This window comes from Alnus glutinosa, chromosome 1, assembly GCF_958979055.1.
Source record: "Alnus glutinosa chromosome 1, dhAlnGlut1.1, whole genome shotgun sequence".
In the NCBI taxonomy this organism is placed as follows: Eukaryota; Viridiplantae; Streptophyta; class Magnoliopsida; order Fagales; family Betulaceae; genus Alnus; species Alnus glutinosa.
Genome location: NC_084886.1, coordinates 1,710,947 through 1,730,777, shown reverse-complemented (window position 1 = coordinate 1,730,777; position 19,831 = coordinate 1,710,947).

The following is a 19,831-nucleotide window of genomic DNA, read 5'->3' as shown; positions in this document are numbered from 1 at the left end:
CCTAGAATTTCTCATTTAGATATTGAATTAAGATTTAAGTGCTTTGCATATTGAATATTCTAATGAAGGATATTGAATTTATTTTTTGTTCTATTCAAATACGCGGAAGGGGAAAGGAAAAGGGGAGATATTGAATTTAATTCCACTCCACAAAACTTTAGAGCTATTTTACAACACCCCAATTTATCAATAAGATTCAAATTACAACTAGTTACCAAACAATGACACCAATTAATTGCCACAACTCACTTCAACCAAGCAAAATACAAAGACAATAAGTTTGTTAAGAAATTATCCGCAACTCACTCCAATCGATTTCAAAATTCATAAACCAAACAGCCCCTGTTTTCGATAAAATTTCATAGCCAGAACAACCCCCTTTTCAAGCACTCTCAATTTCCTCGTCATCAGTAGAGTTTCCAATAGCAATAGAACCCACTTCAAAGTGATAAACACGAACTTTTTCTTTTTCTTTTTCTTTTTCTTTTGACATGGATTAACACAAACTTAAATGAATGCAAAAATCATACTACTTCACAGCAGGGATTTTCAGCCTCGGGCGTACCTTGCCATATCCTCCTCCATCATCTAAAAGTTAGCCTGTTTGTGAAACAAATTTAAATAATTTTTATTTTTATAAATTATTTATTTTATATGTAGAATCGATGTGAATTCTTTATTTGAACTCTACAAATTTAATATTAATTTTTAAAAATAAAATAACGAAAGAAAAACTGGATATGATGTATAACACATTTCTGTCTCTTTCAAGAATTGCAACCTTGCTTATTGTGCACATTAAGTTTTTACAGTTAAATCATAAGGGCATTTTCATTGTTCTCTTTATAATTTCTCTAAATTTAATTTTAAAATTTATTTTATAAAAAAGTGAAAATGTTTTGTTTTGTAGTGGGTTTTTTTTAATTTATTTTATTTGAATAATAATAAAAAATTATTGATGTAATACAAAAAGTGAAAAAAGAAAAAAAAAAAGAAAAAGAGAGAGAATGTTTTAGATTTGACTTTTTTGGGAGAAGTAAAAAAATAAAGAGGGAGTTGGAAATGTTTGCCAAACACCCCCCTTAGAGCATTCCCATTGGATGATCTAAACTTCAATCTATTTTACATAACCAAAACCTACTTTTTGCTAGTTTAGATAATCACCTTAAAAACTAACCTCTATTCGATTATCAAAATTTATATCTATTTTATTAAAATAATCAATTTTATTCTTTTTATTTTTTTTTTATTTTTTTTTCTTTGTTAAAAACCTCTCCACTCTGCCCCACGAGTCGAGTTCTGCACCTCTAGAAATTTTTGGCCTACACTCACCCACGCGTTCTGCACAGAAATTTTCGGACTCTTCCGCTGCTCTCTCTTTCTCTGTCTCTTTGTCTCTCTCTCTCTCTCTCTCTCTCTCGCTCTGTGTGTTCGCTCCAATGGCTTCCTCACTGACCAGGGATTAAGATCACGGTGAAGCTGGCGGAGCAAACCGAGCAGTACTAGGGAGATGTTGAAGTACATGGAGAAGTTGGTGATGGGCTCGACCCCGGCGACGGAGCTGAATGTGGAGGAGCAGAACCTGCTGTTCGTGGCCCATCGTGTCGTCGTGGCCCGCAGCGTGGCGTATTGTGTCGTCAATTGAGCAGAAGGGGGGGCAGCGTCTCCCCCGCCGGAATCTTGAAGCTGCCGCTCACATGTACGACAAGGCCAAGTCCCACCTCCACGGGAGAAGAAAATCCAAAGACGAATGCACGCAAAGAACGCGCGCAGAGAAGAGGAAGAAGAAGAAAGAATATTAGAGAGAGAAGAGGAAGAAGAAGAAAGAATATTAGAGAGAGAGAGAGAGAGAGAGAGAGAGAGAGAGAGAGAGAGAGAGAGAGAGAGAGAGAGAGAGAGAGAGAGAGAGAGAGAGAGAGAGAGCGGAAGAAAGTGAAAGAAAAATACAATAAAATATAAGTAGATGTGTGTAAAGTGCAACGCCTCATCTGGCATTGCACTGTTCACAGATCTACTGCAACGCCATTTTAGCTCTGTTTTACATAAGCCGATGGAGGTGATTTTTAAGCAAAAGTTAAGCTATTCTAGCCAAATGGAGGAAATAGCTAATCCGGTGTGAGTGCTCTTAGGCCTTGTTTTGCAAGCAACACAAAATTTCTAACTTTATTTTTCACATTTTCCAAAAACAATCAACATTAAAATATTATAACTTTTTTTCACTTTTTATATCACGTCAATTTTTTATTACTATTCAAATAAAAAAAATCTACTACAATACAAAACGTTTTCACTTTTTTATACAAATTCTTTTTACTTTATATAACATTTATCATTTTTTACTAACTCAAAAATTCTTTTCCCACTATTCTCTTCTGTTTCCTCACTTGCCAAACATACCCGTAGTTTTTTTTTGGCATGAATAACCATTGCCAATGGTAGCACATCCTCAATGCTTTTGTTTCCCCTGACCAGCCTTTGCATAGGACTGCAAAGTTGTATATGTTTTAGATCGTGAGATCTCAATATGCGTTTGTGCATATTTCATTATACAAAATTCCATCAGCTTGCAGTATCCCAAAAAATTTGGTGATCATGATAAATTTCATTGCATGTTTCAGTTTTTTAGTTGAATTACCAATATAAGGAGCCCAACCTACGAAAAATCAGGTCGTCCTACAGCACGCCGAAGTCATTTTCTGGTATATTTTTCAATTCTGTAAAGTACATTTACATCTAATTATAATTAAATCCTTTAAGATCCTAATTTTTTTAATGATTAATATATTAAAAATATGCTCTGAGTAAGACCAAGACTGTTACATTGCTTAGAACTCTTTCATACCATCTCCCATTCATCATACTTTTTGATATGTCCATACCTCGTTGTAATATAAGTGGAACAAGCAAAATAATCAAGCTTCTTATCGGTGAATGTGCTTAAAAGATATTCGGTTTGTAGAATAGAATTACCATAAAAATTTGGAAATTCCTCAATGTTGTATTAGAATCAGAAGCTGGGTGCACGACTGCTCTTCCAATTTTGGAACAACAACAATTGCAAAGTAAAACATTTTCTTGAGCCTTTGGCGAGAGGGAAATATCCTGCAACCCAATTGGATTTGGGCAAAATTTCGATTTCGATGATGTGTCTCTTCAGCCAAAGGTAGGCCTCTATGTCAATTTCCTCACTAAAATAAGTTTTTTTTTATTATTATTTTGTTTGTTCCATTAAGATTACAATGAGGTACAGACACATCAGAAAGGATAATGAATGGGAGATGGTATTAGAGAGTTATAAGCAAGGTTTCGGTCTTGGTCTTATTCATAGAATATTTTTCATATATTAATCATTCAAAAAACTAGGATCTTAAAGGGTTAATTATAATTAGATGTAAATATACTATACAAAATTGGAAAATAAAACTAAAATGACTTCGGAGTGAGCTTGCTGTAGGACGACCTGGTTTTTCCAATAGGTTGGGCTCCTTGTTTTGGTAGTTCAATTTTAAACTTGCAATGGAATTTTATAATGACCATCAATTTTTTTGGGATACTGCAAGATGAGGGAATTTTGTATAACGAAATATGCATAAATGCATTTTGAGATCTCACTAGTTAAAGGTTATACAACTTTGCTTTGCCTATGCAAGGCTGGCCTGGGGAGACAGAAGCATGAGGGATATTGGAAAATGACTTGCATTTCACAAGTCTTATGGTGGGTCCCATTGCTGTTTTGTGAAGCCACACAAATTGTAGTGACTTGTTTACTTCTCAGTAGGGTTGGCAAAACGGGTTCGCGTGTCGAGTTGGGTTAACCTGTTTTACCTGCCAACTCGTTAAGGGTTAATCCTGACACGACCCGTTTAACTAAAAAGGTTAAACCTTTCGACCCTAACATGACCCACTTAAATAACGGGTTGACACAACACGACCCGTTTTACCTATTATATAATAAAGTCTATAGAAACAAAAATCTAAACTAAAAAAATTATATTGTTTGAATAATCATATTACACCACAATTGAAATTATGAAACTTTTAGTTCTTTTATTGGTTACTTGTTTTTGTTCAACTTCAAGTTCCAAAACTTGTCAGAGAGGTATATTTTTAAGAAACAAAAATGCTTTACAGAGTAACATTTTTCTTCAAAAAATATACAATTTGTATAAGAGAATTATTATAAAAATTTTGAAGTTCCAATAGCTCACCTTCCTTATTGTTACATTAAAATCAGATACTTACAGCTCATTTGTTCATGCAATTATTGGGAGAGTCACATCAGACATACTCACTATACAACACTCCCTCTACTTGCAGACTGTAGCATTCAAAAACTGTGGTAGTCAGGCTAAAATCCCATATAATGTTTTTAGTTTAAGTAACATTAATACAAGGAAGAGCCCTAATTTATCAGAATAACTCGGTCGTCCTCCTGACTCACTCCGAATTCACCCTCTGGTATCTTGTTAAGTTTTGTAAAGTACATTTCTTTAAGCATCTAATTTCTTTAAATATTCATGCGTTTTAACAATAATCAAAACTTTTTTTTTTTTTTCATAAGCAAATAATCAAGCTCTGTGTCATTGAAATTGAGGATTTATCTCTTCACCCTAAGTCCTAAGGTAGGTTTTTGCGTACGATGGTTCGGTCAATTTCAATGACACAGAGCTTGATTATTTGCTTATGGAAAAAAAAAAAGTTTTGATTATTGTTAAAACGCATGAATATTTAAAGAATTAGATGCTTAAAGAGATGTACTTTACAGAACTTAACAAGATACCAGAGGGTGAATTCGGAGTGAGTCAGGAGGACGACCGAGTTATTCTGATAAATTAGGGCTCTTCCTTGTATTAATGTTACTCAAACTAAAAACATTATATGGGATTTTAGCCTGACTACCACAGTTTTTGAATGCTACAGTCTGCAAGTAGAGGGAGTGTTGTATAGTGAGTATGTCTGATGTGACTCTCCCAATAATTGCATGAACAAATGAGCTGTAAGTGTCTGATTTTAATGTAACAATAAGGAAGGTGAGCTATTGGAACTTCAAAATTTTTATAATAATTCTCTTATACAAATTGTATATTTTTTGAAGAAAAATGTTACTCTGTAAAGCATTTTTGTCTCTTGAAAATATACCCCATTCGCCAGTGAGTAAACTGCTTGGTTGAAGAAATAAAAAATATAGAGCATTTCCCTGAACCTAATAGTGTCTAACAATTTAATTTATTATTCTACACTCAGATAAATGTAGTTCGGGTGGTTCATTTAAATATTCATATACTTGCATGATGTTAGAGTATTTTTTGGGAAATAACTTCTTCTATGTCACCGAATTTTGAAAATGCAAAAGTTCAATTTTAAATAGATCTCATGTTAGATAAAGGAATACCTTCAACTTCCTCTACTAGTGATAGTGATTTGTCCTTCCAGAACTGGATGAAAAAACATTTGATCTCCATGAAAGATATGTACCATGTCACAACTAATAGTAAAGAACAAAAAAAAAAAATTGTCATAACAATTTTTAGTGTGAGTACTAATTAACTATGTATATCCTATTGATGGATGTTCAATTGTAAATATTGCATATTTGCATCATATATATTGTCCAATCTCTTAATGTAACCACATTATTATTGTTTGTTGTATTAGGAACTCTTGGGCTTTAACATCGCGTTTCATCCAGCTATATTCTTTGCAGATATTCTAATAATTCTCATTTCACTTTCAAATATATTTTTCAACCCAAAAGGCATGCGATTCTTCAAGTATAGAGTGTCCATATCTTCATAGTACTCTGGGTCTAGCCTACAATTCTACTTCTGAATTCTTGCGTACTTTGCGAGAAAATCTGTTGTCATGTTTGTTTGGCACCAGATATATCTATAACCTCAACTTTTCTCGTCCAATATTGATCTTGATAGAGATATATGTGCTCAATTGTTTCTGCATCTACTCCATAATTCTAATTTGTCATCTTGCAAATTTCAGCATTTTGGATCAGGTTGTAGACGTATTTTCCGTCCGTTGCATTGTACACCTTTTCGTAGCCTTCAACTAGGCAAATGTTGATTGCCCTTGTCGCCCCCAATGCTTCCATTTTCAAAATATTATTGTTTTTGGTCAGCATCAGTCTAATTCCACTAGTAGTGGTAGTCTACCAACATCACGAACTATCACATCCAGCCTAGCCAAAATTTTCCCCTGCTTCATTGAAGCATCCATGTTGACGACAACAGTGTTTGGTTCTATTGGCAAGTCGGCATAATAGGATCCTAGTTTCGGTACTGTTTTAATTGCCAAGAAATCTAGTTATTTTCTAAGTATTTACCTTCTATTTGTCGTTCATCAGTGCTCAAGCTTGTTTCATTGAGAAAGCCCATTCTTGTGAGGACTTTTGACATAAAGACATTTGCAATGCATGAACTCTTAACAGCATAAATTTCAGCAAAATATATGCAACTCTTTCATGCATATTATTAAATGGATAGAGACAATGAGTTTGTAACTTGTAAGTAATTATCTATAACTCGATTTCAAATTTCATAGTGAGACAACCATTTTTTCAAGCACTTTCTATGTCCACTTAAAACTTAGTAGTGATAACAAATTTATTCTAATACTTGTTGATTAAAAAATAAAAAATAAAAAAAATTGTATTTCTAACTGAAACTTATATGTACCTGAGCATAGACGATAGCCAAGCATACGGTACAATTAAATAATTTTTAGTTTCATACAGTACAATTAAATAATTTTGAGTTTTTATTGTTTTCTCTATTTTATTTACTTAATAATTTTCATATTTTGTAGAGAAAAGAAGTTTCTACTGTAACAAATGTTTTTACAGCAAGGGCTTTCTCAATGAAACAAGCTTGACCACTGATAAACGACAAATAGAAGGTAAATAGCTTGAAAGCACAATACAATTGATCTAATGTTTACTTAGAAAATAACTAGATTTATTGGCAATTAAAACAGTACCGAAAATAGAAACCTATTATGCCGACTTGCCAATAGAACCAGACATTGTTGTTGTCAACACGGATGCTTCAATAAAGCGGGGGGAAATTTGGCTGGGCTGGTGTGATAGTTCGTGATGTTGGTACCACTACTAGTGGAATTAGGCTCGATGCGTACAAAAACAATAATATTTTGGAAATGGAAGCATTGGGGGTAACAAGGGCAATCAACATTTGCCTAGTTGAAGGTTATTAAAATGTGTTAATTGAAACAGACGCAAAATACTTCTAAATGTTGAAGTTTTCAAGATAACAAATCAAAATTATGGAGTGGATGCAGAAACATGGATCATATATATCAGTCGAGATCAATGTTGGAGGAGAAATGTTGGAGTTTTAGATATATCTAGCACCAAACAAACACGGCAACAGATTTTCTCGCAAAGTACGCAAGAATTTAGAAGGATAATTGTAGGATGGATCCATGATATTATGAAGATTTGAACACTCTATATTTGAAGAATCGCATGCCTAGGAGTATAGTTTGACCGCACCAGAAACGCTATGTTAAAGCTTCAAGAGTTCCTGGTGTAACAAACAATAGCAAGGTGGTTACATTGAGAGATTGGACAATAGGTATGATGCAATATTTATGATGAGTGCCAAAAAGTGTATATTTGGACCCCTTAATTTACATTACTTAAACCTTTAGCTTTGTTACTTTCTGATGTTTTGGTTTGTTTTAGTGTTTTTGCGTTTTGTAGGGCAATAAGAGAAAAATGCCAATTTTCAAGGCAAAAAAATATATAGAAAAGCTGGATTTTCGGAAGTGCTGAAAAAGTAGATCGATCGAAAAGTAGATCGATCGATTTTAAAATCGATCGATCGAATTTATGCGGAGCTGGAATTTCAGAAATCCTAGCTAACTCTATAAATACCATTCTTTTCTCTTTTGTCCTAGGAGGAGGCCGCTTAGGAGTGACCTAGGGGCCGATTTCACTGTATCTTAAGGTTTTTGGGTTGATTTTGACCTAGAACTTCAATCTTTTGTAAGTTTATTCGTTTTTAATGCATTCTTGTAGTTTATTTATGTTTTCTTTGTTCATGTCTAGCTAATACTTTCATCTAGGGTTGAGGATGAAACCTCACCAGTGAATAGAAACTGAGTTTCATGCTTGTTTATGCTATTTGAGTTTATGGGCTTGATTTCTCATTGTTCGATTTCGGTTTTTGAGATTATTTTTGGATATCTCTTGTGATTTCCGGATACAAGTGATGATTTGATATAGTTTCATTAAATTGATGGCTTGGGTTTTCATGTATATTGGATATTCATTGTGTTTCATTCAATGGATACATTTGATGATTTAGTTGAAACTAGATATCTTTTGTGATTTGTGGAAGAATGGATTCATTGAATGATTTAAACAATTTTTGAAGTAAAAGTAGAACAAACATAAGATTTGTATGATGAGAACTTCAAATGGTGTAGATGAGTATGAGATTAGGTTGCTATGATTTGGTGGGTGTGGATTCCAAAACCCTAGACCCCTTTATTTTTATTAATTTTGTTTATATTTTCTTTCATAAAAAACCCCTAAATTTGGAACTAGGATAAAATAGGATTAGTTTGAATAGAAATTAATTTTCACAACACAATTTCTCGTGGGATCAACCTCGCACTTGCATAACGCTATATTGCAAACGATTTGTGCACTTGCGAGTATTATAATTTGCACAAGTTTTTGACGCCGTTGTCGGGGAATTGTTTAGTTTGTGGAAATTGATTTTTGTTTGAATTAATTTTATTTTTCTACTAGTTTAGGTAGATTTTTGTTTTGTATATTTGCTGTTTGATGATCTAAAAAAAAAAATTAAAAAAAAAAAAGATAAAAAAAAAAAAAGAAATTGTTGTTTGTTTTTCTGGTTCTGTTTCTGTAGCTGCTGCATTTTTCGAGTGCCTTGTAAAGTAGATCGATCGAAAGTCAATCGATCGAGAATAAATTCGATCGATCGAACTTAAATTCAATCGAGCGAAATTTCTATAGCAGGCAGCAATCAAAACCTATATTAGTTTTTCTTTTTTTAGTACTGTTTCTGGTTTATTTTGTTAATATTTTGTTTCTGTTTACCTTATTTTATTGTTTGTTTTTCTTTGTTAGTTTATTTTAATTTTCAAAAAAAAAAAAGAAAAAAAAGAAAGAAAAACTTTGTTTAGTTCTTTTGTGGGATATTTGCATGCTAGAGGGTGCAAGTGAAGCATGGATTCTTATTTTGAAATTTATAGTGATTTTTCTACACAACATGCTTCGCCTAGTGGTAGGACACCCACTCCAACCAACTACCCTCACAATTTCTACCCACATGAATCATGTTCATATTGCTCTGATCCTTATCATAGTGCTAGTAATTGTCCATCATGGGGACAATTCTGCAATCTTTCTTATGAGTAAATGAACACCAATTTCTCCAGCCCTAAGTTTGATTCAAATTCCAATTGTTACAACTCGGACTGGAGCAACCATCCTGATTTCTTGTGGTAAGCTCAAGCCATTGGAAATTGTGCTCCCCAATTTCAGGAACTACACTATCTTGATTATCCACAGTTCAATAATCAATCTTCCCATCCTTCATCCTACAATTATCCAGCTTCTCCTTCACGGTCCACTTTGGAAGACACTCTCAAGGTCTTCATGGAACTCACAGGCCAAGCTATTAGTGACGTGAAGAGTGCTACTATGGAAAACACTCAAGCAATTGTCAGGATAGAAGGACAGCTCGAATATCTGGTTGCTGAAGTCACCAGAATAGAGGAAGAAGAGTTTCAGAGTCAGTTGATAGCTGAAGGGCACTACATGATTGATGAGGATGATGCTAGTCATTCTTGTCATGAACATGTCCCTACCATCACCATGTTTGAGAATGAGGAAATTGTGGATAGCAATGAGGAGAAAGAAAATGAGGAGCACCTGGAGCACACAGCGCCCCCGCCAAATCCAAATACGTCCAATGACAAGGAAATGAGTACTGAAGCTCATTCCTTCATCACCATCCCTCTTGAGACATTTCATGAGCCCCAAGCTTCAATTCCTAAATGTCTCAAAGAGCCATCTTATGCCAAAACTGTCAAGGATCTATGCACACAACCGCGCAAATTTAGGCACCATCGTCCTAAGAAGATCCTTCGAAGCAAGCAAGTTGGGTACATAAAATGGCGAAACATTCCACCCGAGGGATATCAAATTTTAAAGAAGAAAGGGTGGAAGGGATTGGTTGGACATCCACATGATCGGGGAAGGCGCTGTAAATTTTCTTTTCCCTTTTTACTTTTTGTACATTTGATTTCTTTCATTTGATTTCTATTTCTTTTCATTTTACTTTTATTTCTGACAGCAATTAACCTTTTGATGTGTGGTTCTTGTGAGAAAATATTGCTTTTAGTTTTTGTTGACAGGTGTTTTGGTGTTTAAGTTTGGGGGACGCCTTGACCTTTCACACCTCGATGTTTCCGTATTTCTGGTAATGTATTTCTATACTACACATTGCGGACAATGTGTAATTCAAGTTTTGGGGTATGGAAAAATATTATGTCCATTTGTTTGTTTGTTTAATTTTTTTGTTTGTTTGGTTATTTTTAGTTGTCGTTTTATTCTTAAAATGTTAAAAAAAAAAACAAACAAACAAACAAACAAATTTTGTTGTTGTCAAGTTTGAGTTAAACCGTAACTGTGATTTACATTTCATTGGCTTACTTAAAGTTTTGAACACATCATGTCATTAGGAATCTGAGTCTTTTGACTTATTTTTGGGCTAGTGAGACTTCACTTGTTTGAGTTGAATCATCACGAGCACATTAGCATGTAATATGTGGGGTATGAATTTGTGCTTAATTGTGTATTTTGAGAATTGTTGGATGACTTATTGATAAATAACCTTGGCTTGCAAGATATTTATATATATAAAAAAGAAAAAAAAAAAGAAAAAAAAAAGAGAGATCATTTTGAGTTTTTCACTGAGTAATCGGGCCTCTTGCCTCACTAAGCATTGAGTGTTCGCGTCAAAAGGTGAGAATTTCAATTTGGTTAATTGTATGGCTAGTTTGGCTTCGTAGCCTTTTTGACTTGAGAAATTAAGCCCTTAGGGATGTTTCTACATCTAGTGCCCTAAGACCATTTGGTTTGGGAGCCACTGGCCCAACACTCATTACATGGGTCAATTAGAAAGCTTAAGGGAGCCGAGCATTGCACAGCCAACAAAAAAAAAAAAAAATTACATATATAAATAAAATGAAATAAAATAATTTGTCTATCTTGCCTTGGTTGTTTAATTTGATAGGGATTCCAATGATTTTTTAGGTACTTATCTTGAGTTTAAAATGAAACCTCATGATTGCATGTTGATTTCACTCTACACTTTTGAGAAAATGTGATGTCTTAATTGTCCATTCATGAGTGATTTGATTTTGGATCCCCTGTTGAGGTTGATGATGGGGCTTGTCTTTTTAAGCATGCCAATGACGTATGAACCATGGCTCGTGTGAAAATTCTTTCTTGTAGACAACACAGTGTTTTAATGTTTGTGGGTATCATTTCTGGCAAACCCTCACGAGACTTCACTCGTCCACTAGAGAGTCCTAGGGGTTTAAAAGGCTTGTTGCATATGCTAAATGCAATCGTTTCTCCCACGAAAGAGGACTTATGTTTCATGCTTTGATTTTGTTTTTCATTTTGTTTTGCTAAGGGACTAGCAAAATGTAAGTTTGGGGGTATTTGATGAGTGCCAAAAAGTGTATATTTGGACCCCTTAATTTACATTAGTTAAACCTTTAGCTTTGTTACTTTCTGATGTTTTGGTTAGTTTTAGTGTTTTTGCATTTTGCAGGGCAATAAAAGAAAAATGCCAATTTTCAAGACAAAAATACATAGAAAAGCTGGATTTTTGAAAGTGCTGAAAAAGTAGATCGATCGAATATTAAGTAAATCGATCGAAAAGTAGATCGATCGATTTTAAAATTGATCGATCGAATTTATACGGAGCTGGAATTTCAGAAACCCTAGCTAACTCTATAAATACCATTCTTTTCTCTTTTGTCCCAAGAGGAGGCCGCTTAGGAGTGCTCTAGGGGCTGATTTCACTGTATCTTAGGGTTTTTGGGTCGATTTTGACCTAGAACTTCAATCTTTTGTAAGTTTATTCGTTTTTAATGCATTCTTGTAGTTTATTTATGCTTTCTTTGTTCATGTCTAGCTAATACTTTCATCTAGGGTTGAGGATGAAACCTCACCATTGAATAGAAACTGAGTTTCATGCTTGTTTATGCTATTTGAGTTTATGGACTTGATTTCTCATTGTTCTATTTCGGTTTTTGAGATTATTTTTGGATCTCTCTTGTGATTTTCGGATACAAGTGATGATTTGATATAGTTTCATTAAATTGATGGCTTGGGTTTTCATGTATGTTGAATATTCATTGTGTTTCATTCTATGGATACATTTGATGATTTAGTTGAAACTAGATATCTTTTGTGATTTGTGGAAGAATGGATTCATTGAATGATTTAAATAATTTTTGAAGCAAAAGTAGAACAAACATAAGATTTGTATGATGAGAACTTCAAATGGTGTAGATGAGCATGAGATTAGGTTACTATGATTTGGTGGGTGTGGATTCCAAAACCCTAGACCCCTTTATTTTCATTAATTTTGTTTATGTTTTCTTTCATAAAAAACCCCTAAATTTGGAACTAGGTTAAAATATGATTAGTTTGAATAGAGATTAATTTTCACAACACAATTTCTCGTGGGATCAATGACGCCGGAACAGAATAGCGATTATTCTGTAGGCTAATCAACAGGTAATTTGTAAGGAAGAAACTAGAAAATTCACCCCAAAACAGAGAGAAAACTCTGAATTTTGATAATTAATCAATAACAATAATCTGTCGAAAAACGCCCACAAGCCGGGCTTAAATAGCTGAAAATTAGGTTTAGGAGAATTTTTGCCAAAAATAGCAAAATCCCGAAAACCCTAATAAAACGAAATACGTAATAAAATAAGTATTCTGTCGAAAATCTGGCCCAAATCGGGCTCAGAATCACCTCCTAAATAATAAACGAAAAGTTACCATAAATGGAAAAAAAAATATCTAAAATTAGGGTTTTGACAAGGAAAACAGCGGATTTTGGGGCTCGAAACGAGGCGCACCGAGCGAAGCTTGGTGGCCACGACGTGCGTGCCGAAGAGAGCTTTCCGAATTGGGGTCATATGCGCGAAACGGATACTCGTAGCCAAAGTTATGGCCAAATTACTGCAGCGCACTCAGAAATTGCCCCAATTAAGCCAAATTACGATTTCTTGCCAATTTTGCGCTGATCCGCCTGCTCCAGGTATTTCAGCGCCATTATTGTGCAATCTGACAGCTCAGCGTCATCAGACTCGGATCCTCTTGCATCATCTCGCACTTGCATAACGCTATATTGCAAACGATTCGTGCACTTGCGAGTATTATAATTTGCATAACAATTTACATTTGAACATCCATCAATAGGATATACATAGAGTTAGTACTTACAATAAAAATTGTTCTGCTGGTTTTTTGTGTTTTTTTTTTCTTTATTATTAGTTGTGACATGGTACATATCTTCCATGGAGATCAAATGTTTTTCATCCAGTTCTGGAATGACAAATCAATGGTAGAGGAAGTTGAAGGTATTCCCTACACCCTAACATAAGATCTATTTAAAGTTTAACTTTTTCATTTTCAAACTTTTAACATTTTCAAATTTAAATTTAGTGACTGAGATACAAGAAGTTATTTCCCAAAAAATACTGACATCAAGTATATTGAATATTTAAATGAACCCGAATTACATTTATCTGAGTGTAGAATAATAAATTAAACTTTTGGACACTATAAAGTTCAGGAAACCATTCTATATTTTTTATTTTCTCAACCAAGGCGTTTACTCATTGCCGAATGAGGATATTTTTCAAGAGACAAAAATGTTTTACAGAGTAACATTTTTCTTCAAAAAATATACGGTTTATATAAGAGAATTATTGTAAAAATTTTGAAGTGTAAATAGCTCACCTTCCTTATTTTTACATTAAAATCAGACACTTACAACTAATTTGTTCCTGCAATTATGGTGCTACAATTTCAACAAATTAATTTAGACATGTTAAATACAACTAATTTGTTCCTGCAATTATGGTGCTACAATTTCAACAAATTAATTTGAACATATTTTTAACATGTCTTAGGGCAATGGATTGGGCGTGGATGCTCATATGCGAAATACAACATATCTCTTTGGCTTATCTTTGTTCAAATTGTTCCTTATTTTGTTGATATTTGAAAATGTATATTGTAGGATATTTTTTGGACCGGTTGAGAAAGTTTTTTCTGACTCTGGCAGATTTGACAGTGTACCAGTTTCCATGTCATTTGGGAGCCGGTTATTTATCCCTTATGAACTCATCAATTTATATGTACGAGTTTTTTTTTTTTTTTCCTTCTTATAAGTGATCTTGGTGACAAATATTTAGTTATAAATTTTGGTTATGATTGTCCTATAGTCTGCAATGAATTATCCCTCCAATTATTTAAGGTTACAAAATTCTCACTTGGATTACCACTTTTTTTTTTTTTTTTTTGAAAGAAAGTAACTAAAAGGGAAGCCTATATATATATATATATATATATATATATATATATATATATATATATATATATATATGTAGAAATGCCGAATTGTGAAAACAGTTTTGAAAATAATTGTCCAAACATCTTAACTATTGTTTTCTGTTTTTGAAAATAGTTTGCCAAACACTTTTTTAACAAAAAAAAAAAAAAAAAACCCCAATAACTTTTTATTTTTTTATTTTTTTTATTCTGGATAGTTCTCAAAACCAAAAACTAAAAACCATTTGCCAAACAGGCTTTAACTACAATAATAAAAGATATTTTGCTGTTTTGGAAAACATGTTTCCAAAACAACAAACAAATAGCCAAATCGGCTCCATACGTCCACCAAATTGAGTTAGCTCTCCATGGAATGGTTATCAGGATACATAATCTTTCTAAGTTGCCCCTCCACCATATCAATAGCCAATATATATTTCTCAAACGGATCATTGTGGGATCATAAATATAATGAATTGCGCCACTAGCAAAAACAACGTTTCCTTCAAGGTTGTTCAAAAAACCAATTACTTGTTCAGATGGAAAAGGGTGTATCTGAATCTATGATCTGCTGCTCTGTGTGAAACCTAGAAAAGCCTTTTCAATGGGTTTTGAGAGTTTGGAAGCTTTTGAACAAGGAGGACCTTGTGGTCGTTGGATAAAGTATCAAACTCGAAGTAGCAATCATTATAGTATTTACATTTCCAAGGTTCAACGGGAAAAGGGAGAGGGGGAGCATCGGGAAGACTGTAGTCCTCGCCAGTGTCGAGACTGTAGATGTGGAATGAATTGGAAAGAGGGTAGCGCTCATCAGTGGCGAGACTATACAAGAGAGATTGATGGGTCAAGTAAATGAAGATCTTATCGTTAAGGACTGCAGTTCTCAGCCATGAATGGTCGATTTCGAAAAGTGTTTTGGAAGGGATTGGGGGAGCATAGTGGCAGGGCCTAGGGTGCCATCCTTCTGTATTTTTGCGGAGTAAAAGTATTGCTCTTTGCTCTCCCTGTCTAGCTGTCTCTTGGTAAAGAACAGGACTCGACGACTGCAAGATTTTGTGGTGAAGGGACGATGGGCCAAGGAACGGTGGCGTATTAAGGTGTTGAAGGATTGGGAAACCTTTCTCAGACCCAACCAGAGAGACATGCTTTGCCTGCGTACTGCGCAAGTTTGTCTTTAGGCGCCGTGGAATGGATGGAAAATTGTTGGGATTGTTAGGGGTTTTGCCTTTTATAGATATGTACATGGATGAAGCATATAACCCTTTTCTTCATATTAGGTTGAAGAACAACATCCAAGCCCATTGGACATTCTGAAATTTGGAGTCCAGCCCTTTTCCGACTGTTCCGTTTGATTTTATCTCCTTCCTAACGCAGAACGTGACAAGAATAAATTTGTCACTTAGTTTTATTTAAATTATTAGTTTTGTTTGTAATTCAATAATGGGCTTGGCCCAAAGTCAATCATATTAGTTTAAGTTATTTGTACTTCAATAATGGACATGCCCCAAAGTCAATTATATTAGGGTTAAAGTTAGAGTCAATCTATGAGGTTATTTAAGCATAAAGATTTATTGTAATAGATAGATGATGATTGAATAAAAATATGTTTGTGTTTCTTAGAGGTGTGACTCCTCTTCTCTTTTAATGGTGAGATGTTGCCAAGGTTAGTGAGACTTTGGTACTCTAAACTAACGCAAGATTTATTTTTACTTTATGTTATTTTCCTATCCTTACTGCGTCAATTTGGTATCAGAGCATCCTGCGATTGTTTTCTATCAACAATTGCAAATCCAATTTTAGTATTCGTCAATGAGTTATTGGCAGTATGGAGATCTAGATAGTGGTCGATCTTACGGGCATTCTCAATACCACCAACAACGCAAAGATGTGTCAGATTTTTATGGCAAAAGGGATCCATATGCGTTCCAAGATTGGCTCGATGTGTTGGAAGACTATCTTGAATGGATTGATATCTCTCCAAATCGAAAGGTACGTTTCGTAAAGATGACGCTCAAGGGTGAAACACGTATTTGGTGGCAAAGTGTCGAAGAACACCTTCACCAACTTCGTCAACCACCTATCTCCGATTGGGAAGTGATGAAATTCAAATTTCAAGAGAAGTACGCGGCTAAACATTTTGTTCAGTACCCCCAAACCGCCTACCAAAAAACAGCCTACCTAAATCCACAAACCCTTGCCACAGTTATGCGACAACGTCCCACCCAAAAGCCCAGATTTTCTAACGCACGCCCCACCGCCGTCACAGCCAATATCTCCACAAATCTCACAAGATTCAACCACCACAAAACACTGTGAAACCCATCCCTATACGACCCCTCCAATAACTACTGCTAGGCAACAATCAAAGGAAATTAACACTCAACGACCATCGCCAATTTCATCATTGCCATGCGACCCATCCAAACCACCAAACACCCCAATCTACCTCAAATCGGCAATCTCAACCGTTCAAAACCCATAGGAAACCCCATCAGAAAAAACCAAACAGCATGCACTCGTCCCACTTCCACGAGCAAACGCCCAAAACTTAATTCTCTCAGTCAACAATCACAACCCCATACAAACACAGCAAGTCACCATCACACAAGAACTTTCGTCTCTACCTCGAACCATATCTCCACCGTTACCACCAAAAGACCCAAACCCCACCTCCACGCAAAAGCAAACCCAAATATCCATACCCAACGTTGAACAACCCAACCCACCGAGCTTGCACTTCGTCCCCACCATCCCGAAAATATCAACCCCAGCCGCAAATGTATGCCATTCGGCCACCACAGGCTTGCCACTGATCCCTGTTGAGTGCCACACCCAAGAGCATCCTGAGTTTTCTTATGATTGGTTCAAAAAGAGGAAGAAGGTAAAAATAAAAAGAAGACTCCTTGGTAGGTGCTGTTCTGCTGGTCAAAGAGGGAAGGTAGCTGGTCAAAGAAAAAGAAAAAAAAAAAAAACAAAGTAGGAGCCTATTTTACAGTCTTCGTCAGAAGCAAAGCATTAAAAAATAGTTCATCAAGTCCACATTCAAGCCAAGTCAGCAGCAAACCATTGAAATTCAATTCTTTTCCAGACTTAAGGAATTGGGCTTGTTCCAAGGCATTGTCATCTAAACTCGAGGATGAGTTTTTTTTCGAAGAAGGGGAGGATGACGCAGGATGAGACAATAATAAATTGGTCATTTAGTTTTTTATGAGAAATGCTAGACTTCTCAAAAGAAATTTACAAAATTTTGTTCTCAAATGATGTGTCACAATCCCATGAAATTGTGACACATTTTCTAAAATGATAGATCACATGAGATTGTGATACATCATTTGGAAACTAAATTTTGGAAAGAAAAAAAAATTGGGATGTGTAGCATTTCCCTTAATTATTAGTTTTTGTTTGTAATTCAATAATGGGTTTGGCCCAAAGTCAGTCATATTAGTTTAAGTTATTTGTAATTCAATAATAGACTTAGCCCAAAGTCAGTCATATTAGGGTTAGGGTTAGAGCCAATTTATGAGGCTATTTAAGCATAATGTTTTATTGTAATAGACAGATGATGATTGAATAAAACTATGTTTGTGTTTCTTTTCTTAGAGGAGTGACTTCTCTTCTCTTTTGGTGGTGAGATGCTGCTAGAGCCATTGAGACTCTGGTTTATTTTATCATCTTCGTTAGTTTGGTGAGACTTTAAACTAATGCAAGATTTATTTTTATTTTATGTTCTTTTCCTATCCCTGCTGCGTCATCTACCTTCTCCAAAAAGGAACCAAATATCAGGGGTTAAAACCAAAAGCCGACCGCAAGATCTATGTTGAAACCCCACAAACAACACCACTTGAAGAAACTGAGACACGGATACAGAGGAACAAATATTTATTTCTACAACCACACCGAGGAAAATAACAAGAATGAATCCCTTCCCATACTAAACATCCTTTCCCGGATAAGTAAGATTGGAGTAATTTCACAATGTTCACATGAACATTCAAACCAGGAAATTCTCAACCTTTTATATGTCAATCAGCTTAACCTCAAAAACATCGATGAGACAGAATCCTGCTTGCACAGCTTATGTAATGAATTGAGAATCAGCACTGTTGGACCACTGAGGGTGCAAACCCAAGTGTAGGTTTTCGCAAGTAATAAATCACGATAAGTCCGAGGTCGATCCACAAGGAATGATTAGACACGAGATAATAATTTTTACTATTTTGCAGAAAAGAAAAAAAAAATAGAAATTTTGCTTTTGGTTTCCACTCGAAAGTGGAGCAGAGGAATATAATTTCAATTAAAAAGTAAACTATAAAACTAAAATAAATAAATTTGATTTTGAAGATGATATTAGAAAAGACTAGGGTTTCAATGATCCACCTAGTATTTTATTATATATTCATGAGACATAAAAAAATATAAAATAGATTAAACATGGGTTGATTGAGTATTTAATTTCAAAAACATGAAACAATAAATTAAGCATGCAATATATTTTCGAATCATATCAAATCAAACAAAGTAAGCATTTGATATGAACAAAAATTATAAGGAATCAAAATAAACTTGTCCCATTAAATTACTCTCAAATAAAAAATCAACCCTACAATTTAATCATTCATCTATGAAGAACAAACAACATGGTCTCAAGAATACATAATAAAAATACTAGGCTTCACCTCTAACCCTAGCTAGAGGTTTAGCCACTCATGGTTATGAAAATAAATTCCATAATCAAAGTACTAAACATAAATTAAAAACAAAAAAAAATAAAATTCCAACTTAGCGTCTCTATGCTCTTCTGTCCTCCTTCGCTCCTCTACTTTTTTTTCGGAAGAACAAAGCATGGTATTTAAAGAGCTTGCAAGGTCTTTTTGGTACTTTCTTGGTGGTCTAGCTAAGGATAGAATCACATCTTTCATTAATTGCACAGCAGCCCAAGGATGAAAATAAATCAGATCTTGAATCCATGTGTCTTGGTAAAAATTATGGAAAGAAATCATGACATGTCAATTTTATCTGTGCTCCACACGTCCATCACCAGGAGTATATGAAAAGAAAATCAACTTGTGCATGAAAGGCATTTGCTTTGGAAAGAAAATCTGCATGATATGGTCCCCTACTCATACAAATCCTTTGAAATTCCAATTCAAGTAGGAAAAAGACTCCATATCCACACAGATT